Source organism: Podarcis pityusensis (genome assembly GCF_964106645.2).
Source record: "Podarcis pityusensis genome assembly, chromosome: 2".
Classification (NCBI taxonomy): Eukaryota; Metazoa; Chordata; class Lepidosauria; order Squamata; family Lacertidae; genus Podarcis; species Podarcis pityusensis.
The window spans coordinates 39,417,035-39,441,851 of record NC_138029.1 but is presented as its reverse complement, the minus strand read 5'-3'; the positions used below and the strand labels follow the sequence as shown (position 1 = coordinate 39,441,851).

Sequence of the window (24,817 nt, the reverse complement as noted above, 5' to 3'; positions counted from 1 at the left end):
TTTTCTCCCATCTACGTTACCTTTGGTGGGGGGAACAGAGAAACTCTAAATTGTTTCTGTAAATTTGAAGAAAGCAGCGATATTCATTTTATACGTCAGTGCCAGATAATGAATGTGGTTTGTTGGCCTGACATGCCCAATGCAGGTCTTGCCTTATTGCCCGTTTCACTTTAAGCTGCTATTGGAATATGTAGGCACTTTGCAGAAGTAGTTCAGCATAGGCACTTCTTTGAGTCCTGTCTGTGTTCATTCAGTATACCTGCGGTACATAAGCTCCACAGCGTACGTAGGCTGTTCTATTTATTACAAACCAATTTCATTTCAGACCTCCTCACCCCCATTTTCCCATTTACCTTGTCTGGTAATGGTAGCACGGAGGCACTGCTGTAGGTCAACTTCCCTCTCTACCTGTGTCTTTTGAAATGCTGCTGTGGTAGCACCTCTGCACTCTGCAACATGTAGTTTTTCCAGGATTCTTGAGGTCTTTGGGTTTCAGTTATCTTGGAATCTACATCTCAGGACTCTTTAGGCATGCCTGGCCTTCATACAAAGAACTGGGGTGCTCTTGGGGAAAAGTCAGTTTCCCGTATCTCTAATGCCTGGAATATTCCAAGGTATTGTGCCTGTTGTCACAGGATAAAATAGGAAAGGCAGGTGAGAGTGAGGAGGGATAGGCAAGGAGGGAGGAGTTCTCATATTACAATTCTGGTTGGAAAAGAACTCATGGGGCTGTAATACTCATCTCACTTTATAGTCCAAACAAGGACATGATGGATTTGAGTGACATCAGTAATGCCATGATTTCTTGGCATACAAATTGAGATGAAAATGGTTCATTGAAGAGAGAATTTCGTCATCTGCTGCTGCGAAAACAATGAAGGAGAGGGGAAGAGAAAATAAAGAGGGAAACACATGCTGACTATAAAACATTAACACAGGAAGAGGCTAAATACTGCCGATTGATTTTCTCTAAACTTTTTTGTGGGTATATTCAGAATTGTTTGGGATTTATAAATTCTTGGTTATGCAGAAAAAATAGAATTTCCACAAGGCAGTATGCCTGAAGTTTTTTGTATGCATAATGCTTTCTTTAAGCAACTTGCTAGGTCTGGCAGAAATATCAGCTTTGCAGAAGAATTTTATTTCTAGTCTCACTTCCTGTCTCAGTGTTGAATTTGCAAGCAATTCTTTCAGATTATGCTTAGAGCAGTGTGACACACAGAGAAGTTGTCAAAGACTTCAGTGTTCAACAACAGTGGGCTGGTTGCTAAGGGAAGTGATGCTTTTGGGTGGACAGGGCTCAGCTTCTATGACCCGTGGTATATTTATATCCTGTGGTATATTTTTCTGTCTACAAAATATTGCAATACCGTGTAATATATATTAAAGCAGAGAAACAGCCCCCTTTTTATATGCTACATCAAGTTGTGTTTCAGAGTTAACTACCCATATGATAGAATTTGATACCTAAAAACTATGTTTTTATTTTGAAATAATGATAAAGCCTCTCCTCTTGCAAAGAGGGGAGGGGTTGTGGGCGGGACCTGATGTCTGCCTCATGCAGGGGGCATTGCCCCCTGCTCCCCCCACTCACCTGGCTGGCGCACCTCGCCCACAGGTAAGCCCCCAATTGGGTGGCTTGGAGGGGGCGGGGTTTGCAGCTCAACTTGCTGCTGTGCCAGCCATGCGGCCTCATTTTCCTCCTTCCCGTCGCGAGTCACCCACCCTCCACTCCCTTAGAGCTCAGGGTTTTGGTTTTTCTCTTGGCCTTGCTATGGACCTTAGGTTGGTCGCCCAGGTTGTCCAGGGGGCCTGGTAGGAATTTTTCCATTTGGCATTAGGCCTTGTGGTTTTTTCGCCTACCTCATAGCAATCGTCACAACTTTCTTGGTATTGGTGGGTAGGTTAGGCATTGGAATGTGTTTGTGGTGTGTGGAAGGGCTAGGTGTGGCCATCGCCTACGCCTTCAATTTTGGGTATTCCGTTAAAGGAATCCGGCGGTCGTGGATCCTGTCCGATGCCTGTGTGGCGGGGGGCCATGGCACGACCCTCGGTGACATCAGGGGAGAGCTTATAGTTGTATTAGCATCAACAGGCTCCACCTACTGGTGAATAAACCCCCTTTTTAGGCTCACCCCTCTTCGAGTGGGTGGAGTCAATTGTCGTGATCCAATGCCTAAGCCAATACCTTTTCATTTGCTGTAATCAATAAAGTTGTGGCCTTTTCTTGCCCATTAACTTTATATTACGTGTCCATGTGTCTTCATTTCACTAAGCGGGGATCGGGTCCTCAAACCACAGTTGTATTTCTGTAGCTGCCTGCTCAATGGCTTTAGAAGCTAGAATGACATTTTTGCAGTTAGCTGTGTAATCTATTTTGAGTTGCACTTGTAGGTGCATTGTAAACATGTTTCCCAGTCTTTTGCCGTAGAGTGCAAAACTCAGGATTACATGCTATTTCCCCCAGACCCTTTCTTCTTGTGTAAGCCTTAACTATGGCTAATTATAATGCTGTTAACTACAGTTAATGTGAATCCAGGGTTTGCTCTTTTTTAAAAAGCCAAGATAAATCCCAATTAAAGATAAATTACGTTAACAGCTGTGGAGTCATGGGGATCAAAGCAGAATAAGAGCAAATGTTTTGTAGGATAGGAGAGGGCCTCACAAAAGTGCAAGTCCCATAGTGCTCTCTCTTCCTCATTCACACACACACACACACACACACACTCATTTAAATATGGAACAAATGAAGCTGTCTTACACCAAATCAGACCATGACTGGTATGGTTCTCTAGGATATCAGGCAAGAATCCTTCCCTATCCTATCAGGAGATACCTGGAATTGAACCAGGGACTTTAAAAAATGCAAAACATGCACTTTTACCACTGAGCTCTGGCCCTTCTTTTAATGTTAACACACAACTGGTTAAGAGATGGGCAGTGGCTTGTGTGCACTAGTGCATGAAGTTATTTCGGGCTTATGTATTCTTCACCTTACCATAGGGTTGAACTGCAAACTTTAAAGCTATTTTGGGGTGGGTGCTCGCAATCACCAAAATTACAAGCCACGTAATGACATTTCTCTCTTATATATAAAATCATAAGCATGTTGTCAGTTGCAGTTCACTTGGTCACAGGCAGGTGGTAGTTCATACTTAAGTGAGACAGCCTGCTGGGCCATCAACCTAGGCAAGGTGAGAAGAAAGAGGGGTATGTAGAATATAGGTACAGGTCCAGGAAATGTGAGGAGAAGGGAACCAGAAGGTGGAGGAGTGAGCAGGCAGGTCCAGGCAAGCCTTGGAGGTATGGTGAACTGAGGGTGAGGTTTTTTTGAGCACGTTGTAAAAGGGACAGGGTTGGTGAGGGAGTGGGGGGTAAACAGAGTTGGCAAGTGAAGTGATGAGGGGTGCAGCCCCTAGTTATGAATAAATGTATAAAATGAGATATTAGTGCTTATAATGTCATTTTTTATTAGTGCTGTTAATATTCTTAATACCTGTTTCTCATAAAGGAAGCTAGTAGATTTTGAAACCGCATACCTGCATGCATTCTGTTAGCTAATGAATTGATTTTGCAACTGTTGCTTTTAATTATGCATGTTCTTAGGGTTGGCTGGACTTCCATTTGTGTGCATGTGTTTCCTCTGCTTTCCCCCATGTTTAGACATTGAAAATGAGCCTTATGAAAAGGAGAATTCCCCCCAGAACAACCTTTGATACGAATGTGAGTTGTGGGTTGTGCCAAAGGCTTATATTTCACATTTGCTTTAGACTCCACGTCCGAGAAACAAGCGCCTTCCTGCTTTCAACAAGACAAAGTCTGTGTTGTGGGTAAAAGGTCCTCAAGGTATTCTTGACACTGCCATTCCTAATGGTTCCTTGTCATTTGTTGATCCATATGTATGGCTATGATCCTTGACCAGCTCCCTATCTTAATAGGAACAACCTGTGATGAGAAGTATATGGAGTCTTGAGATGTATAAGAAATCCATTCATCCACACACACAAAAATTGACCCGAGGGCAGGACCACCAAGAATGTACGGTAAATGAGTCCCCAGGAGTACTTCAGATGTAACAGTTCTCTTTGACTTGTTTTTACAATATTTTTTTACAATGTTCCTTATTTTATTATTTTATATATTAAGGTGAAATTGAAACTAGAGTGAGTGATGATGGCACACATTAACATTTGCGGGGATAAATTTGAGAATCCTGGAGTGTACCCACCCAAACATTACAGATGAGAATGTACTGAAGCATTAATTCATACGAAGAGATTTATTCTGGGTTTGTAAATGAATGTGATATTCATACTTTTCAATTTTTGTTTGAATATTTATAGGAGTTGTGTTTTAAAATGTTTGCCTCTTGTAAACCCCACTTATTTCTGAATATCTGTCGTTGGAAAGAACGAGTAACAAATGAATATTGGATATAAAGTTCACAAATTCTCCAGCTTCTTTTTGTACACTCTCTTGGAGTTCCAGAGGATGATAGCAATAAAGATCTGGTTTCTCTGAAGACTCGGGATTATAAGGAACTATAAAAATAAGCTGTGTTTAACGGTCTCTGAGATTTATGAATACAAACTCTTCCTTTGGGAACTGGACTGGCTTCGTTTTACAACTGTAACTCTCTGATTGGCAAACTTATTTTCTCCCTATAGTCATAGATGGTATCTGATGATGCCAGAACCGAGGAGTAGTAATAAAGCAAGAGGCTTTTGGGAGGGGGGCACTGTTTGCTGCTAAGATACTTTTGTAAATGTAAAATTGCCACTGCCAAGCAGGCACATAAAACAGTAATGGTGAAAATCCTAAAGTGATTAGTGGAGTCTAGTTAATGGTCTGTTAATTTGTGGCAACGTAATATCACTTGTTTGGATTGACATTCTTGTCTCTTCGTGTTTTTTCTGTGGGATATTGAAGACATCAAAAGTGCTTCTTTACCTCAGCTGAGCATTTCTTTTGTTTCAAAAGAAAATATGGGATTGTATTCAACTAAGTTTTACTCAAAATAAACCCACTGAAATTAATGAACATGACCAAGTTGGGTCAATTATTTCAGCAAGTACTTTGATAACAGCTTTGTTGAATAACACCTGTGAGTTCTTTTTGTTTGTTTGTTGCTGGAAGCCCCAATTTCACCACAGAGAACATATAAAAAAACCTCAATGGAAATACTTCATTTCTGTTCAATAAATGGAACTGTTAAGAGGTATTAGTAAATACATGATTACCCATTTTTGCAATGTCATTCTTGAATGATTTTTTTTTTATTTTTAGAATTCCACAGACCTGCAGTGGTTCTTACGTGCATTCTTTCTCTCATGCACACAGCCAGATCCATGTACATGCATGTAAGCAGAGCATTCAGCTCCATTCATTCATTCATGCACACTCTCTCTCAACATCCCTCCTGTCTTTCCTAGAAATACCAGGGATTTCTTTAATTTATGAGAAGCAAATAACAGTTTCTGAAATGTCCAGTGAAGTTCCATGGGGATTTCATGTCTGTCCCCCTCCACAGTCACTGGATACTTCAGCAACCTGGGAAATAAATAAATACTCCATCTCATTTCTTCTTCACCCAATCTCCCTGGAAATACCAAAGATCCCTTCTCACTCCATCACTGCATAATCAGTGTGTTTCTTCCTTCCTCTGAGCATGGAGGGAAAAGATTGGGGGAAGACAGGAAAGATGCTTTATTATCTCCATTGTAGAACGGAACAGGGAAGACAAAGAAAAAATTATTTGCAGAAGCACAGCTTCTCCCACTCCTTCTCTACTCGGACACATTTCCTCTATAGCAGATAGTGCACCATGCAACTTTGCACCCATTTTTCTAGCGAAAGGATCTGTTTCTCTCATCCCATTTCCCTTCTTGGATCATTCCATGCTAAGATTATTATACAACTAATCCTTCAACACCTAGAACATAATTAATCAGAACCATCTGATTAAAAAAATACATTTGAAAAAAACACCCAGTTTCCTATTCTAAATTGCAAACTTTATCTCCACTTAACTGCTACTTGCTCATGTTGCATTATTATGTTTATCTAGTTTTAAAATCTAGAAATATGCAAGTGTTGCCTAGTCAGTTAATACTTTTTTTAGGATGTAGTGTGGGCTGCAGTGTCTGCATTTATCTCTGGGGAGGAAGTAATGAGAAGTTATGCAGAGTGGCTTAAGGTAGGTGGAAAGGCATGCAGTGAGAACGTGGGGGAGAGAGCGGAATGAATGTGGAGTGGTGAGAGGAAAGGCCGCAGCTGAAATGTGGGAGAAGGAAAAATGAGATGATTACTTGGAGAGGAAAAAGATAAGAGAGGGGGAGCTGGTTAAAGTGCATCAGATGGGAAAAGACAAACATACTGATGGCTTTGGGTTTGTGATTTGAGACAGGAAAGGTGGGTCTTGGAGAGTTGATAGAAATAAGTCGATTCATCTGTCGAACGACTAAGAAGGAAGTAGGGAGGCAAGTTTAGGATTTGTGAGAAGTTTATGAAAACGAAGTATTTAATAGCACGGAATAGATTAGGAATATTTAAATGAAAATTAGATTAATTAGTACTAGGTTTTCTGGCCTTTTGAAATTATTATATTATATTAAAATTGTAAATGTAAAGTAGAAATCAGTAGGATTGCTTGATGCAGTTTTGTATGCATTGTTTTCTTCATCCCCATTTAATTCCACCAGTCTTATCTTAATGGCATCCCTTCTGTTTCTGGTGCTGGTCCCTTATGTAGACAAAATGGCATCATCCTAACACACTATGGAGATATTGGTAGGTTGGGTAAACCACAAGGTTTGCAGAAGTCCCCCCAAACTCCTAATGCTGTAGGGGAAAGTGTCAGGAGCTCATCCTACACTCGAGTAGGACCCTGGTAGAGACACATGCCCGACTGGCATGTTCCCTCCTTCCTAGTCGATCGTTCAGGAGCTTCAAAAGCTTTCTTCTGCCTGAACATCACAGCAACCGATGCCAACAGACATTGGCACACTTAGGGATCCGCAGAGTCTTCGCAGCTTGCGAAACAGACCTCAGCAACTCAGCATTTTGGCTAATCTACTTTATTTACATATAAACACACATGGAGCACTGCAACATGGCTCCCTCTCTCTCTAGCATCAGACAGCAAAGAGAAAGAACAAAGGATAATAGTCCCACTTCATGGAACACAGTAACACAAACATCCTGTCTCCGTCACTTCCCACTCTGTGGAGTCAAAACATGCACCGTCATGTGATAGACAACAATCCCATGACTGCAATCACGGAGCAGGAATTCTAACAGAAAGAACACAAGGGGGGGGGTCCCCCAAATAGTCCAATAAGGACTGAACATGCTTATTGGCAGCAGAATGATGGTTGGCTCTGGAGGGACAACAAGAAAAAATGAAAACTGGGTGAGAGGTGGAATGGAAGATGGCAAGGCTGGCTAGCTGGAACAGTGAACAGGAGCATTCCTTATACTTTCAGTCTTCTCTCTATTCAAACCCACAGACAACTTGTTTGAGAAAACAAAATGAGCAGGGAAAAAAGAGGGAGATGAAATGGAAGGAAGAAAAAGGTATGGGAAGGGGAAAATAAACAATGCTTAATGATGCACCAGCACATTTGCTCATTCATCCAAAGTAAACCATTATTTGTTTTATACTATGTCATACCATGAAGCATGAACAAAGCCAATATGTTCCAAATTCTGAACTGCTTGCACAGAGGCATAACTTTTTTGTATATCTTGCACAGCTTTTAGTATAGTTGGAAGTGCATGATAAAGTATTTGAAACTGTATGGTTGAAAGTACTAGAATCTATTCTGGAAGAAAGATAGTTTGGAACAACCTTTTCCCCTTGTAGTCATCTCTTAAAAGAATAGTCCTTACACTATTACTTTTTCTTTGACAGATTTAGGATGTTCAGTTTTGGGGCACTTGAGTAAGAACCTCATGAATTAAAAACTTTATGAATGGTTGCCATAGAGCATATCCCTTTACTTTCAGTGTCTGGGAGCTTTTTATGCTTGTTGCAATTAAGAATAATTTGATAAAAATGATTACACTTTTTGGGAGGAAGAAGTCATTTCCAGTCACCTGTTATTTGTAACCCCTCTGAAGTTAAGGGATATTACAAAGCAACACTTTTCAGTTGGCTTGGCTTAATGTTTTATTTATGTCATTTCTCAGAGTTTGTGTAGATTCCAGAGAGGTTGGGGGGGAGGGGTCATGATGCTTCTATATTCCAGTCACTCAAGAGGATAAATATTCTATGAAATTCAAACCAAAGGGGTATGCTGAAAGTGAAACAAAAAATAATTTTGTTTAGGCTTTGGTGATTTATTAGTAGTGCCATTTTTTAAAAAAAGTTCAAAACTCAGTCTTTTTTTCTTGGTTAGGGAAAAGGGATATCTTTTGCAGAGTGGGATATATTTATGTCACCTGACCCAACTCCGCAGTAGCGCACACAGTATTTGAAATCTGTAAAATATATTTCAGAGCTGTATTTAAAGTTTAGGAATAACCCATTTTTTCTATTTTTTGATAGAAAATGATAGATTGTAATGAAAACTTCAGTAACAATGCCTAATTTAAAATTAATGCATCAATTGGTAAAAAGAAGATTAACATCCATAATGTATTTGGCTTGTTTCTTTCATTGGACCTTCTTATTAGTTGATGTGGAGCAAGATCAAGTTGAATAATAATGCAATATTGGGAATGTTAGAGGTTGTCAACTTTTCATGCATGTAAGTAAGTGAGGGAGAGAGACTGTGTGTGAGAGAGATAATGAATAAGTGTGTGGGAGTTCTTTGGTTACTGGTCATATGTAGAAATACTATTTTCCATTATAACTCTTCTCTTTTTTTATCTCCAAACATAATTACTAACTCTTTGTTTTATCGTGTACTGGAAATTCATAGGTGAATTATAATTTTAATTTAGTTTAGTGGAAAGTAGACTCATAAAAAATATAGCTCCTCTTATCTACGTCTTGAATTCTCTTTGAACAATAACGACAATGATGCAGCAAAATGGCTTGTTTGCTAAAGTGATATGGAATAAGGGAATCATATTGAACTTTTGTACTATGGAAAATAAATTTTTGCAGATTATGTTTGGGTGAAAGGAGGGATAGTGAGAGAATATGCAAAAGGGCACAGTTGGAAGATGGTGAAAGAGAACTGTGTTGGGGTCGGAAGTAGAAGAGTAATTACCGTAATCAAATAAGAGTTCTGAAACCCAGAATCCATGTAGCGTATAACCTTATTATTGGAATCCGAGTGTCCTGTTCTGTGAAGGCGCTCATGGAGCAAAGGAGGTTGGTTGTTGCAGCACCAAGGAGAACACCAAGGAGTTTGCCTGTTGCCTTATTTTGTGCTCAAGCTATGGCCCCACAATTGCTCTGGGGTAGAGCTGGTTTTTGCCCTTGGAACTCACCAAGGGGTTTGCTTTTCCTCCCCAATACCAACTCACCCATAAATTCCAGTGAATAGGGCAGATCAATCAGGGTGGCATGGGGCTCCTGGAAGAAGGAGCAAGGCCACTACTTCCCTTTGACACCCATTCCCTTTAGGAGATGTGGGAGATAGCATGGAGCATTAGGGTGTGAAGAAGTGGGTCTTCTTCCCTCCCTCTCAATGCTCTTGCTCTTCCCTGCTTGCATGATGTGATATATTGTTTAGATAGTGAACTGTAATTCTTCCTAGGGAAATTGGCTCATAAATGTTTCGGCAGTCCAACAATTTTTGTGGGTAGCACCTTTTGGATTGTCATTTCAAGATAACCTGCCTTTTTGTTATGCTGTGGCTTTATTGTGCTCCGACTGCACTCTCTTGTCTGATTACAATTAGCAGGTTTATTATCCCATTACAGGTCATGGGGTCATTTTTAGCCAGCTGCTATAAGAAGTTCAACTACTCCCTTCATGACCAAATTAATATTACTAAGAGTTGGCTGTTATCCTGCCTTAAAACTCCCTCTAGGAGTGTATATTAGACTCATAATTGCTGTCCCTGGTTCTTGTATAAGATTAAAATATAACCAATAAAATTTGCAGTGTGAAGCTGTGCAATGGGCCAACAACAAAAAACTCTCCCACTGAAAGTCCAGCCCTAACTGCTTATGCAGACATTATTGAAAATCGTATTCATATGCATAACTACAAAATCCTAGTGTGTCAAGAGTTGGAAGCAACTTCAATGGTTGTAGTGTGTGAGAGGTCTTTTGGCAGTTATGCTGCAATGACTAAGGACCGTCCATAAAGTATGCCATACTTTCAAAGACCCTTTCAACCCTGCTCTTCCTACCAGTGATATTTTAACCATCGGCCAATTCCTCCTTTGCTCCCTCTTGATGTACGGCATCTTTTAAGACAGGCCCTTGTGTAATTGTACCTGGTTTTTTTGTTTGCATTTGGGTTAAATAGATCAAATTGTAGAAAACTAGTTTGTGCTTTTTGTATAACCACAGAGCCTAGGACTTGCCAATCAGAAGGTCGGCGGCTCGAATCCACGCGACGGGGTGAGCTCCCGTTCCTCAGTCCCTGCTCCTGCCAACCTAGCAGTTCGAAAGCACGTCAAAGTGCAAGTAGATAAATAGGTACCGCTCCAGCGGGAAGGTAAACGGCGTTTCCGTGCGCTGCTCTGGTTTGCCAGAAGTGGCTTAGTCATGCTGGCCACATGACCTGGAAGCTGTACGCCGGCTCCCTTGGCCGATAAAGCGAGATGAGCGCCGCAACCCCAGAGTCAGCCATGACTGGACCTAATGGTCAGGGGTCCCTTTACCTTTACCTTTTACTGAGAGGAATTAAGAAAACGGATTCAAGATTAATCTTGACACATGGGTGAAATTTTGTAGACCACTTTAACATGAACGGTTTCACATATGCAAATTTTATGTATCCCATCAAAAATGGGTTCCAGACATTTTACCCTTTCCAAAGTTAATCTTGTGAGAGGGAGATTGCCTTGCGTTTTGCCAAGCATGGGATAACTTTGGTGGCCAATAGGTTTCAGTCCTATACACACATACCCTTCGAGTAAGTACTGTACTGTTGAATACAGCAAAGCTTCCTTCTGAGTAAGCATGCCTAGATTGCACTGTGAGACTTACGCCCCATGAATTTGTCTTAATTTCTTTTAAAGCCATTTATTAGCCATGACTACTTATATGCTGCTTCCAGAATCAGAGGCAGCATGTTTCTGACAACCAGCAGCTGGGGAAATATCCCTGGGTGTGGGCTGATGCTCTCATGTTTGTGGGTTTCCCAAAGGCACCTCAGAATCAGAATGCTTAACTAGATGACCCTTTTTCCTGATCCAGCATGGTGGTTCTTATGTCATGTTAAAGTAGAATCTTCCATGTCTTGTACTGAACCTCAGAAAGTTAAATGCATTCTCTTTCCAAATATTTTTTCACCTATGCAAACGTGGCTTAAAGCTTTGCACGACTACGTTCAGTGCCATAGCTGCATGATATGCTTGGCTGTCCCCACAATGGGGGTGGAATTTGTAAAGCAGTGGGAAAGGTGTACTTGTATTTCCTGGGTTGTTGTTGTTGTTATTATTATTTTAAAAACTATGTATTTTGCACTGAAGAAGTGGGAGTGTAACCTTCTCAAAGAAAAAAATAAAACATGGGCAAATGTTGCACTAAACAGCAGATCGTTATTTTTATTTATCGGTTGAATTTCTATCATCCTTTTGCCAAGGAGCTTAGGGTAGCATTCATGGAATTTCCCCCATTTTATTTCCCAAAATTCTACTTATCGGTGATTATTGGGGAAGGCTCGGACAAAGTAGGATGTGTGGAGTCAGCCAGGAGGATTTAAAACTACAAATCTCAGTGTTCTTGGCTACAAGGGAGAGCTGCTAAGCATGATAGGAAGCAAAAAAGGAGAAATTGTTGTCCTCAGCTTTCACTATAGCTAGTTCTTCACTTTCCCTTTGCAAGTTAAGTGTGGGCAAGAATAGAAGTTGAAGTCCAGGAAAGTTGGGGGTGGCTGGAGCTCAGCCAAACTAATTGCAAACCAAATTCCTGGGCAGAGGTTGGTTTGGTTTCTAATTGGCCCAGCTTTTCCAAAGTGCACAAGTTTGTTTGCACTTCTGATTCTACATTATGAAATTTTGCACCAAACTTACTTGCTTCAGATACCTGGGAAGATGGCCCCCTGGAACACTGGCTTTGAAAGGTTTACTTTGCTCATATCTGAAGTCATTCTGGAATGCTGAAAATATGAAGCAGATCTCTGCCCTGTCACATTGCTTTAGTTTCAAAAACCAGCATTCCAGTGGTCACTAAACAGCTTACAAAGAGCTTATCAACACAGTCATGGGTTTGAAGTCTGAAAGTGCTATATTGTTTTGTGCACAATCCACATAAGATGCACTTTCAGAACTGGATACCCTCCATGCTATTTCTTAACTGTAGTGGTTTCATGACTGCCTTAGCCTATTCCTCCTCTCCTTTCAATATGAGGATTAATATGCCTGATTATTTTGAGTTAGAGATAAGGGTAGGAGAGGAAGAACAGGTCAGAAACATCTGCTGAGCACCTGTGCTCCTGGTGTGACTGGAGGAGCTGATGGAGCTGGCACTGATCCCCATTAAGCTCTAGCTTGCCTGGTAGGACAGAGTCCCAAACTGTGGTTCACAGCTGTGGAAGCTCTGGTGTCCTGCTCCTCCAACCATAGACCTGGTAGTAGGGAGAACCCAGGACCCAGAGCTTAATGGAGGCACCTCTTCTTCTTTCCCCTCTCATACCTAAAAATTGTACTAACTGAAGAGTTCTCTTGTGGAAAAACAATAAGGTTCAAATGTATTTATTAAGAGATGTGCATCTTGCTTTATTCTAAAGCAGTTTAATGCTGACAGCTCTGTCTAACAAACTTATGGAGTGTGTTGATGAAGTCGCTTAATAATAATAATTGTTGTTGTTGTTGTTGTTTATATGCCGCCCGTCTCACAGGGTTACCCCAGCCACTCTGAGCAACTTCCAACAAATTAAACCGCAATAAGACATCAAACATTAAAACATTCCCTATGCAGGGGATGGCATTTCAGCATAAATTGACAGTTCTGCTTGGTAAAATAAGCATGTTTGAGTGTTATTTACACTAAACTTAGTCTTGCTGAGGTGACCACCTTCTTCTGTTATAGAATCATCAGAATTGTAGAGTTGGAAGGGGCCATAAGGGTCATTAGTCCAATCCTGGAATGCAGGAGTCTTTTGCCCAGTGTGGGGCTCGAATCCACAACCCTGAGGTTAAGAGGTCTCATGCTCTACCAACTGAACTATTTGTATAATTGAAAACTAGATCTTCACTTTATAGGTTCCGTTTTTATCTCTACATCAGAGGGATGGTTGCAGAATTCTAGTGTGACTAATGAAGGTAGATTAGAGTAAAACAACTTTGCTGCTAAAACTGGGCAAGTGACCAAGATAAGCATAGTTCTAGTAAAGGTTTGGAGAAATAGCGTGTAAGATATTCTAGACTCTCGCGTCCGCCCCCCCCCATACTTGCCTTTCAACGGTTAGAATGTCAGTTCCAGTGGACCAGCAGTAGAGTGGGAGCACATGTAATGTACCTACATGGGGCCATAGACATGGCTCTTGGGATGCATATGTTTTACATCTTAAAATTGCATTGTGGCCAAGGAAAGCATTCTTTTTGCTTCTGAAAAGTGCCATTGTTTGGCACTCGTAACTGCAGTCCAACTGACACAAAATCTTTCCCACACTTTTACTACATTTTGAAAACATTTTAATGCATTAATCTTCTAAATGCAGGAGCAGATATCCTTATACTCTTGCTGACTTCATCTTGGAGGTTAATCTGAAGAAAGATGGGAAGGACTTGTCCTAATAAATCTTGCAACAGACTTTGGCCGCAGGACATTATGATAAACCATGGTTTATTGTTACAGGAAAGAGGCTAGGAGAGCGTCAAGTTCACATGACCCCCATCTTCCACTGTAGGTGCAAGAAAGAGTAGTACATCTAGTTTGTGTGTAGACGCCTGAATAATTGTGAGCATACAGGGGTGTGGAGAAATCACCTTTTATAATGTGTTCACTGAGACTGGGTTTGCTTTACATATAAAGTACAGTGGTACCTCAGGTTACATACGCTTCAGGTTACAGACTCCGCTAACCCAGAAATATTACCTCAGGTTAAGAACATTGCCTCAGGATGAGAACAGAAATTGTGCAGTGGCGGCGCAGCGGCAGCAGGAGGCCCCATTAGCTAAAGTGGTGCTTCAGGTTAAGAACAGTTTCAGGTTAAGAACAGACCTCCAGAACGAATTAAGTGTTTAACCCGAGGTACCACTGTATAAGAGTTAATTATGTTTGAGGGGTTATGTGAAGGGTTAAGTTTCCAATGGCAGCTGGCAGGTGGCAGCTACTTACATAAGACTGTGCTGGGAAAAGCTGGGTTCTTTTTATGCTAAGTAAAATTTTGCTTATGATTGGCCTGCTGGATTGAAGTTCCTCATCACTCACTGGACGGGGGAAAATGGTCCAATGAGAGGAGAGAATTCAATGCCATTCAGACATGAGTAGTTGAAGGGTAGACTGGGTGGAACATAAAAAGGCCAGTTTTGCCACTGTTCAGGAGAGTGCGACTGCTAAGACTGTGAACCAGAAGAAGAATCTGGAAGAGAAGTCTGGAGCTCAGGCAGGTAGAGGTTACTGAAGCTAAGGAAAGCCTAGAGGTATGGCCTGCTCCCAAAGAGCTGAATCACCTTCTTAAGCCAAATATCCACAAAGAGGCCATCAAATGCTGGTGAGCAGTGAGGAAGAGTTCAGCAAGGAGTTTCTGGAGCTGACCAGAGAGGGAACTGCCTGCAAGCTTGACTCAGGGAAAACTAGCAACTGTTTTCTATACCTGGTGGTGGCGAGAGTGCCTGGGTGGGGAAAGGGTAATTGGCACATAATTTTGATAGGGAGAGGAAATACGAATTTTAAGTGCCAACCTTATGGAAGCTTCTGCATTTGAAAGCAACTGCTATTTATAATAACAGTAACTTTATAAAAGTGATTGCAAGTCTTCTAGAAACAGTAACAGTATTTACTTTCTTTTTCCTTATAGTCAATAATAATTAAAGGAAAACTTTTTTACTTTTGTTTGCTTATAAAGTGAGCCTGGCTGCTTTTGTAATACATCTAAAGTGCTGCAGTTATTGGGTCATAGTTTAAGTTGTCGGTAAACAGGATAGTATAGATAGTATAGATGGTGCCAGCAATTAGAATGTTTTGAAATATACAGTATGTACTATGCTGGGAGTGAGAGTAAAATAGGAACCTCCACACACAATTGGTGAATCAACAGTGGTAGGTAGAAGTTGCTTCTCCGCTTATTGGGTGTGGTAACCCTCTACACTGAGGAATAAGGACCACAATAACTTAGAGCTTTGAACCAAATTGGGGGGTGGTGGATATATTTTCATGCTTTTTGGTGTGTACAGTCTGAATCTACATCTATTGTAGCCCGTACATTATTTAGACAAGTGAGATGTAAATAAGCATACTCAACTTATCTTGGTCTGAATGCCATGCTACCTTTGTACAGGGCTTCCTGATGAGAGGAAAGAGTGGGACAGAGGAAGTGTTCTATATTTTGTTACTCCTCTCTGTTTTTCAAGCTTAAATTTCTAGCCGAGTTTGAAGTCAACAAAAGTAGATTGTTTACTTTCTTGGGTGGGCCCTGCAGACAGACTAGTTGTATAAGAATTTATTTGTGGACTTAAGCTCTCTTGGTATCTTTCAGACACAAGGCACCAAACCTTGCTGGTCCCCTATAAGCAGTGGCTGTGAAGTTATTTACATCTCTGCTGACAGATCTATTTATATGAAACAAAACTGGATATTTTAAACCAAGGCCTATTCCTCCCCAGGCAGTCTTACAGAAGTTGATGTTTTTGACCAAAAACTTCAGCGATGCCTTTAAATATTGCCATTGGGGAACTTTACAGGTCTTGGCAATGATGTGCAATTCTGACTGTAGTTTCAGATGAAGCCAAGGGGAAACGGGAAAACATGGTACTAGCATAAATGTAGAAATACCGTGGACAGTTTTTGTAATATCAGTTGTGTGCAAGAATGTACAAATGTGTATGTCCTGCGGTATAGGGGGAAATACTTGAAGGAAGTAAGCTTAAGGCAGAGGGATAGTTCACACCTACGTGGCTGTTTCTTCATGATGATCTTAGGCTCATGCATGTCATTGCTCAGACATAAATGTGGGATGTGTTGTATGAAGTAGAAATACATATGTATATCAATGCACATAAATGTAATGAGTAAAAAATTGTGGTTTTGTTCAACCTGGATTGTGCACAGGTATAATATTTTTGTACCTGAAAACTTTCCACATAGCTGGTAAAGTATGCATCTGACAATAAGAATGCACACAGCTGAGGTGATTGCATGGAGCCACAGCCATATAAACTGACCCTTATGGATAGTCTTTGACATATATCCAAAAATTTGGTAGGGGCTGGAATTTCTGTAAAAAGCATATGTTTCATTATGCATGTGCTACTCAAAATCTAGCAATTCTTGGTTGTGTCAAGAATTTTAATGTCAGATGAAAATGTCAACATAGCTATTACAATCAACACCTCCTGTTGTATTGATGCTGGTAACTTGAGACCAAAAATATTTTACCGCTGGACAAGCCTGCAAAATGTGTCTAAATAAGCCATTGTCATTATTACACTTCCAGCATCTATCTGTCTTAGACATTGCCTTGCTATACAGACATTGTGAGGTCCAATGTACTTAAAATTTTAATTCTCTGGACCGTAATAAAGATTGGTTGATTGATTGATTCTCAAATTCCAGTTTACGGAAACATTTCATATAGATTTTAAAACAGTTTCCCATTCTTTAAACTGTATGATACCTTCCAGTTCCCTATTCTACACCTCTGAGTTCTTTTGCTGACTTGTTTTAAAGCAGCACATCAGTGAAGAAACTTAATCCTGTTTTCTGTCTGCAATGCAGAGTAACCTGGAAAATATTGTTTTAACTATTAGGGGCATTTGGCAATTTTGTTGCTTCTTGCAAATATTAAATGTGTTGTAAGCTGAAGGACAACAGCAAATTTATGAACATTTTTGGCAGAATGTTAGCACATATTGGGGGGGGGGGAATTGTGAAAGTACATTGCAGCTATGTAGTATAGTACATTGCAAGTATGCAAAGGGAAAAGAAAAAGACAAATTACTATGGATAACTTATGATGCCCACCCTGAACTTGTTGAGATTATAGAAGTACAGAACTGAAAAAAAACACAACATTTCTAGCCCAACCCTCTGATCTGAAGCCAAAATAAATTATTTCCTGAAGGTTGACAAAACAAAGTAGCAGCTGGTGAGGCAGTGTGGACGGAAGTCCATTTGCTTTTTTGGCTTCCTAACACAGTGGATTCCTAACTCTTACCAAGAAAGAGAGTAGAATAGCAAGGCATGAGGAGCTTGTCACAATGCAGCAGCTGAGAGTGGAGTGAATTCAACACTCCTGCTGCCCCATAGGGAGCTCACCTTGCCCCACCACCCTTTCCCTCTTGGTAAGTTCCAGCAACCCACTGTGTTGGGAAGCCAAGAGATCAATGGAGCCCCACCCATGTTGCCTCAATGGCTGCTACTTGCAAGATGCAAAGTACATCTGCAGTATGTGTCCTTAAGATTTTTAATTATCTAGAACCCCAAGGATTTTTCAAACCATGTGGGAAGGGAGAAGTCTCATTTGCAGATTTAGCTTTCCTGGCTGCTACAGCAGATCTCCTTCCCTGAGGCAGCTGATCCCATAGCCCAATGCTCAGCCCCATCTCTGTGTTGGCTTGCTTTGCTGGAATTGTGAAGGCAGAATTCATGTCTTGAGATCTGAAGGAGGGAGATGAAAAGGTTGTGTTTCTAGACCTTACTAATAATCAGAATATGTTGTACCGCATGCGTTCCATTTCAGCTTTTTCAAAAAAGAAAATCTGTCTTGGAAGTACCTTAATGCATTAAAACTCACGCAAGGAATGTATATGATAAATTGAGTCGGCTAGATCTGGTTTCTGCCATGGGACTGAAATGTCCAAAGTGCAACAGTTACTTTAGAGCACATGCATTGTGTTATTCTGGGCTGTTAAGATGGTTGTATAAACATGTGATTAAATGTATTCCAGCGCAGACAAGAGTGGTATTCACAGCTGGGACATCTTGGGGGGAAAAGAGTTCATAGTGCATTTCTCTTTAGCTTTTCCATAAGCCTTCGCCTCTGCACCACTGTTATGCCTCCTATAGCTAAGGAAGTCGCCCCCACCAACAAAACAAAAAGCCACACCTTTCATTATCTTTAAATGTCACGAGTGGCCACATTTCTCTCTTTAAATGATGGAAAATGGAATACTGCCTGCTTTTGACTTGGTAAGAATAGAGCTATGCATGCTCTGTGGAAAGTATGGCCAAAAGAAACAGAAGGCAAAAATGTTGACAAAAGAATGTCTGAGGCTTGAACAAGGAAAGGAATGCCTTGTTCAAATCTAAAATTTCGTCGTCGTCCCCCTTTTTTTATTCTGAAATATTCAAGATCATAAGGTATTGCAGTGCTAGCTGTGAAAGTATTTCAATGTTCTATGAATGCTGAATGTCTTCTTCATTTTCTGAGGAGGCACTTGCAGCCAAGTGAAAGGGGTGTGTGCAGTTGTATGTTGTGCCGGAAAGACTATTCAAATATGGCAATTTTGCCACGGCAAAGAATAATTTAGGATTTTGTTCTGTTCATAGATACTAACTGATATTGCTCCTGTTAATTTTTTAATAAAAAGATTAGGGCAATCTCTTGAGGGGAGAGCATGTGTACAAATTCAACAGGGCTTTGTTTGTTTGTTTGTTTTGTTGCTATTTTGTTAACGTTGTTAATATTGTTTTATAGATATGAATGCTGTGGTACTTTGTGAATCCTATAATAGGATTTTTGGTGTAACTGTGATGTTTAGCTTATTTTTTTGTTGTTTAGTTGATAGTGCTACATAGATGGTAATTGTTTTATCTGTGATTTGTGATTGTTTTGCTGGTGATTTGTTAAGTATTCTAGACTATTTATGCTGTATTTGTGATGTTCCATTATGCTTATCTTTTGTTTGTAAGCTGCTTTGGGATTTATTTGCATAAAAAATGGCATAGAAATAGAATCAGTCGATCAACATCTCAAGTTTCAAACTAAACTATGGCTTCCTATCATCAAATGAATAAACAAAAAAGTATCCATGTCACAGTTTTTCAAGTCAAGCTAGTTGGCTGCAGCCCTTCCAAGCACTGCAAGGGAGAATGGAATGTAGAATATCTGGTATAATCCAATAGTAATGCCCAGCCTGTAGAGCACGATATTGAGGCTAAACCTGGGGGTAGGGCGGTGCCTATGTATGCAGGTTTCCGGAAATATTTGTAAATTACCCATGGGCTGGTGTTTACTTTTAACAATGTGATATTTCATGAAAATAAGTTATTGAATACAGTGGTACCTCGGGTTACATACGCTTCAGGTTACAGACTCTGCTAACCCAGAAATAGTGCTTCAGGTTAAGAACTTTGCTTCAGGATGAGAACAGAAATCGGGTTCCGGCAGCAGCAGGAGGCCCCATTAGCTAAAGTGGTGCTTCAGGTTAAGTACGGACCACCAGAACGAATTAAGTACTTAACCTGAGGTACCACTGTAATTGGCTCCATTCTTCAGACTGAGCACCATAATTATCTTCACTCTTGATTCTGTGCAAGTTGGATTTATATCTGTGACTTTTAAGAAGATTAAACCTCTTGCCTTACCTATACGACCTGCTGCTTACCTCTGTAGACAAAAACCTTTGGAGGGCACCAGGTTGGGGAAGGCTGCCCTAGCACCAAGATAATGCCCTCAAGTGTGTTCTAGGCCCCAGAGGTTCATGAATATATCACTTCAAAGTCAAGTGTTTTTTTAATATCTCATGTTTCTTTTGAACAAATTACATTGATTTTTTAAAAAATATGTGTTTATAATCTCCTAGAAATTAGAGGTTTTCTTGGGGGAGGAAATAGAACTCCCCAACCACAAACATGTGGATGAGAAGCAGAGGCCAAGGACCTCATGCCACCAGTTAAAAATCATTGGGTTTTAATATTTTGATGTTTTAAATATAGTTAAAACTGCTTTGAGCATTGGAAAAGTAGATGGCTTAAATAAAGGCCATGCCTACTTGAAAAAGAATAGTTTCATCCTTCATCTTCTCATCCCTCTAGATATAGCATACAGTGGTACCACGGGTTAAGAACTTAATTCGTTCTGGAGGTCTGTTCTTAACCTGAAACTGTTCTTAACCTGAAGCACCACTTTAGCTAATGGGGCCTCCTGCTGCTGCCGCGCCGCCGGAGCACAATTTCTGTTCTCATCCTGAAGCAAAGTTCTTAACCTGAGGTAATATTTCTGGGTTAGCGGAGTCTTAACCTGAAGCGTATGTAACCTGAAGCGTATGTAACCCAAGGTACCACTGTATTACCAACTGCTTACCTTTGCTTTGGCATGTAACTTTTAACCCTCCCCCATACATTCCCCTTTGCTGTTTTTCCATAGCTCTTTGCCTTCAGAGATGCCTTATATACGAGCTTTCACTGACTTTAATTTCAAGAGCAACCCACAGTCAGATGGCTCATTCTTAACTGCATTGAGCCTTTTTGCCATCCATTTATTACAGCAACAGAAACAACAAATTTGTATTTAAAGCATTCCAGGAGCAGAAAGGTTACTAGCATACACATGGGTTCAAGGGGTGTGGGTGAGAGAGATATATGGGGAGAGCTAGCACTGCAAGTTCTCAATTCCTTAAAATGGACGTTTCTGGTCATTTAGTGGAATAAACAATGACTACATAATATACTGCTCATTTCATTGTGGCCTTTAAAGAACTTCTAATTATTTTCAGCGGCAGGCTGGAAGCTTTTACAACACTGCAATTGTGGTAATCTGCAAATAGAAAACTGTTGCTGAACTTGGTGTTTTCATTCCAGGAGCCTGCTAGTTGACATCCTTCCTCCAACCTTTCCTGGCACATCAACAATGGTTGAAGGCTTTGAGCAGGCTGTGCTTCACAGAAATCATTTGCGTCATTTTGTACAGGGCTTTGGGGTAAAGTGTGGTAAAGTAAAGTGTGTCATGAAGGGCCCGTAGGTTAGTGGCTGAGCACATAATTTGTATTTTCTCAAGTTGTATATCTCTGCTTGACAGCTTGGAAAACTACTACCATTCAGAGTAGACAGCACCAGGCTTGATGGACCAGACGCGGGTGGCGCTGTGGGTTAAACCACAGAGCCTAGGACTTGCTGATCAGAAGGTCGGCGGTTCGAATCCCCGCAACGGGGTGACCTCCCGTTGCTCAGTCCCTGCTCCTGCCAACCTAGCAGTTCGAAAGCACGTCAAAGTGCAAGTAGATAAATAGGTACCGCTCCAGTAAGAAGGTAAACGGTGCTTCCATGCGCTGCTCTGGTTTGCCAGAAGCACCTTAGTGATGCTGGCCACATGACCCGGAAGCTGTACACCGGCTCCCTCGGCCAATAAAACAAGATGAGCGCTGCAACCCCAGAGTCAGCCATGACTGGAATGCTTTTGGCATTCATGCTCCTGCCTCCACACTATGTTGCTTAACCAGAAATGATTTAACAGTTCTAGAGCAATGCAATTTCATCACCCGCTCCTAAGGTTATCTCCCCTTCCTCCCAGCATTCTGCATTCAGAATTATTGGAGTACATATGGTTTTGGTTGGGTAAGTTCAGCTTAGTTTAAAGAGGAAATAGCTGAGCCTGCAGTAGTAAGTGTAGGATTGAATTAGAAGCACCAGGGGTTTTGCCAGCTTTCTATTGATAAACGCCTTGCTAGGCTCCCCCCCCCCTTTAATCCTTCCGTCCTCTGTTAGGATATTAAGAGCAGAGAACGTTATCAGCATGCCTATTTGATTGATAATACATAATTCCAAGTCAGTGATGGGGAATACTAAAGGCAAATACGATTGAAAGCAGGAACAAACACTGCTAGTGACTTTAAGATGCAGTGTCTGTTTCTTTCTTCTTCTTCTTCTTCTTCTTCTCTCTCTCTTCCTGTAGTAGATGTTATCTTCAGGCTATTAGTGCTGGGAGGATTTCTTTTTTGGTGGACCTAGTAAACAAAACAGAATTTTTCAGCGGTGACTCTGAGCAAACAATAGTGAATGAAACTGCAAAGCTAATCCTGGGAGAGTAAACCCACGGAAGGTTATTAAAGAGGTTGACACTGGGGAATGTTGATGGGCTTTTTACTCCTCTCAGCTCTGGCTTTTCTTCGACCATGGCAAACTAATGGACACTTTATATTTATTTCCGCTTCATTCAGAGTCATGGTAAAAGACTTGTAAAGCTTCACCTCTTGCCCTGCTGCAGAACAAGTTGCTGTAACAGATCAGAGTGTTCTTGGCACAAGCGATGCCCTCTCCCCACTGACAAAAAATCCCTTTGTTGAAATGCTTGGTTTCTTCCCATAGCTTTGGGGGGGGGGAGTTTTGTGGTGATATTTAATATATATATTTCAGTAAAGCTGGTTTAAAACATAAAATGATAGAAGTTACTAGTGATATTCAAGCAGGAAGACTTTGCATATAGCCCCTGTATTTGGCAGGCTGAGTGTGTGTGTGTTATGTTAGAATCCTTGTTTTATGTTGTTAGGTAGCAGGCTGCTTTAACGTTTGAAAGGGCTTTCTATTTTTAGTACTTTGGCTCTTTGTTGTTGAGAGCTATTTTAAAATAATCATTAGAGTGGTGCAACTTTCCTTCCCTGTTGTATCCTTGCACCTGTTACGTAGACAGAAGGAAGAAGCCGAAGGAAGAAAAGTGCTTCCGGTCGTCCCCCCCCCCCCAAAAGAATTAATGCACTTAATAGTTAAATATTTATCTTTTTAAAAATTGTGCACGCATTTGGGAGAGCAAATGAGACATGCTGAATAATGATGATGATGATGATAATAATAATAATAATAATTTTATTTGTACCTCACCCATCTGACTGGGTTGCCCCAGCCACTGTGGGTGACTTCTAACATACATAAAAACACAGTAAAACATTAAACATACTAATAATTTTATAATAATAATAGCAGCAAACCAGTACCCAGTTTAGTAGAGGTCTATGAATGTGTCATCATGTGGTGTTTCAACGAACTGTTTCACAGTACAGTGGTGCCCCGCAAGACGAATGCCTCGCAAGACGAAAAACTCGCTAGATGAAAGAGTTTTCCGTTTTTTGAGTCGTTCCGCAAGACGAATTTCCCTATGGGCTTGCTTCGCAAGACGAAACGTCTTGCGAGTTCTTGCGAGTTTGTTTCCTTTTTCTTAAAGCCGCTAATAGCCGCTAAGCCGCTAATAGCCGTGCTTCGCAAGACGAAAAAACCGCAAGACGAAGAGACTCATGGAACGGATTAATTTGTCTTGCGAGGCACCACTGTAATGGGGAAAACAGGAAATAGTGCATTGATTGGTATGGGATGTGTTTCTGTTTTGTACTACTGGCTGCTATATTTCTTACTTTTACTGCTTTTATTAGTTCAGCTTAGTTGATTTTTTGTTATGGTATGTGGGTTCTTACATTATTTTGTTGAATTGAAACTGTGGTCAAGATGCATTAGAATATTGATTTAGGTATGCAGTTACATTAGTAGTAACTGGAGGCGATGAGACATGAATATCCTCTTAAATGAAGAATGACATAATATTCCAAAAGTACACACACCAAGTAACTTATCAAGTAACCCTAGCGTTAAATAACTAATCCAATATGAGAACATTAATTTCTTAATGGGTGGCAATTCAAGTATCATGCAAACCATGGTTAACTTTGCTTTGGTGTGATAACTGAATGCAAAGGTAAATCTAGGGGAGTGTGACTGGTTTAGTTGCACTGGACATATTGCTTCTGAGGTGCTGCAATGATGAAGTCCAGTGGAAGGCGGGGTTGCCAGATTTTGGTGTTGCACAGGTCACTACTGAAATCTGAGATGCAAAGGGCTGTCACTGTTGAATGGATAGCATCATGGTTTGCAACTGGCCTGCAAACTAGAATCATAAGCCAGGGTTTGAAGGAGGTTGGCAAACCATGCTTTGTGTTAATGATGTAGTTGGACATAATGTCTGATTTGACAACCCACAGTTTAAGCTTCTGTACGGCGGCACCTACTACTAGATACAAGAATGGTGAACTAATGGAAAATGAAAACAAAGAAAGTAGCTTGGAAGTTGTGGTTTGACATCTAAACCATGTTTTGGGTGTGTGTAAAGTCTGAACTGATCCTAAGCCAGATTGTCTCCCATGGCAGATCACAAATTTTGCTTTATTTCCATGACCCAAAAGGCTTGACATCCAGTTATTGCAGTTCTAATGATGTTTGCATTTGTGTATAATTTCTGTCAAGTTGTAAAAGTTTATGGTTAGAGACCTCTTTTCCTTCCTATAGTTTGTTAAACGGATCTTTATATGATTTATTCTAAAAGCACTAGTTTGTGCATGCTTTGGGAGGGTATATAATAGAAATATTAATGTGTGGTTTCTAATTTTTACAATCTAGCATAGTGTCAAAACCACCAGTAGCTTAAAGAAAAGCACATGTCTCTACACTCAAAATAAGACCATGGATAATGTGACTATGGAAACTAATGGTTAGGAGATACAGAATTACAGGCATTGGGCTTCATAGAAAAGGAGGCTGAACAGGAACCATTGAAGGTGCTCTAAAGATGCTATTTTGATTGTTACCGAATTTGACCTAAAAG

General features: G+C 40.6%; 1 protein-coding gene across 4 annotated transcripts in view; it reads left to right on the top strand.

Moving 5' to 3' along the window:
- Window positions 1-24,817, top strand: part of B3GNTL1 (UDP-GlcNAc:betaGal beta-1,3-N-acetylglucosaminyltransferase like 1) — a 166,154-nt gene that overhangs the window by 72,115 nt on the left and 69,222 nt on the right. Inside the window, exon 1 of one of the 4 annotated variants that reach the window (XM_080993954.1) lies at window positions 6,178-6,196. The exons of the other annotated variants lie outside the window; for them this stretch is intronic. The gene's annotated coding sequence lies outside the window, so the exon portion shown is untranslated. Of the gene's footprint in view, window positions 1-6,177; window positions 6,197-24,817 lie in introns of those variants that run through there. 4 annotated transcript variants of the gene reach the window in all.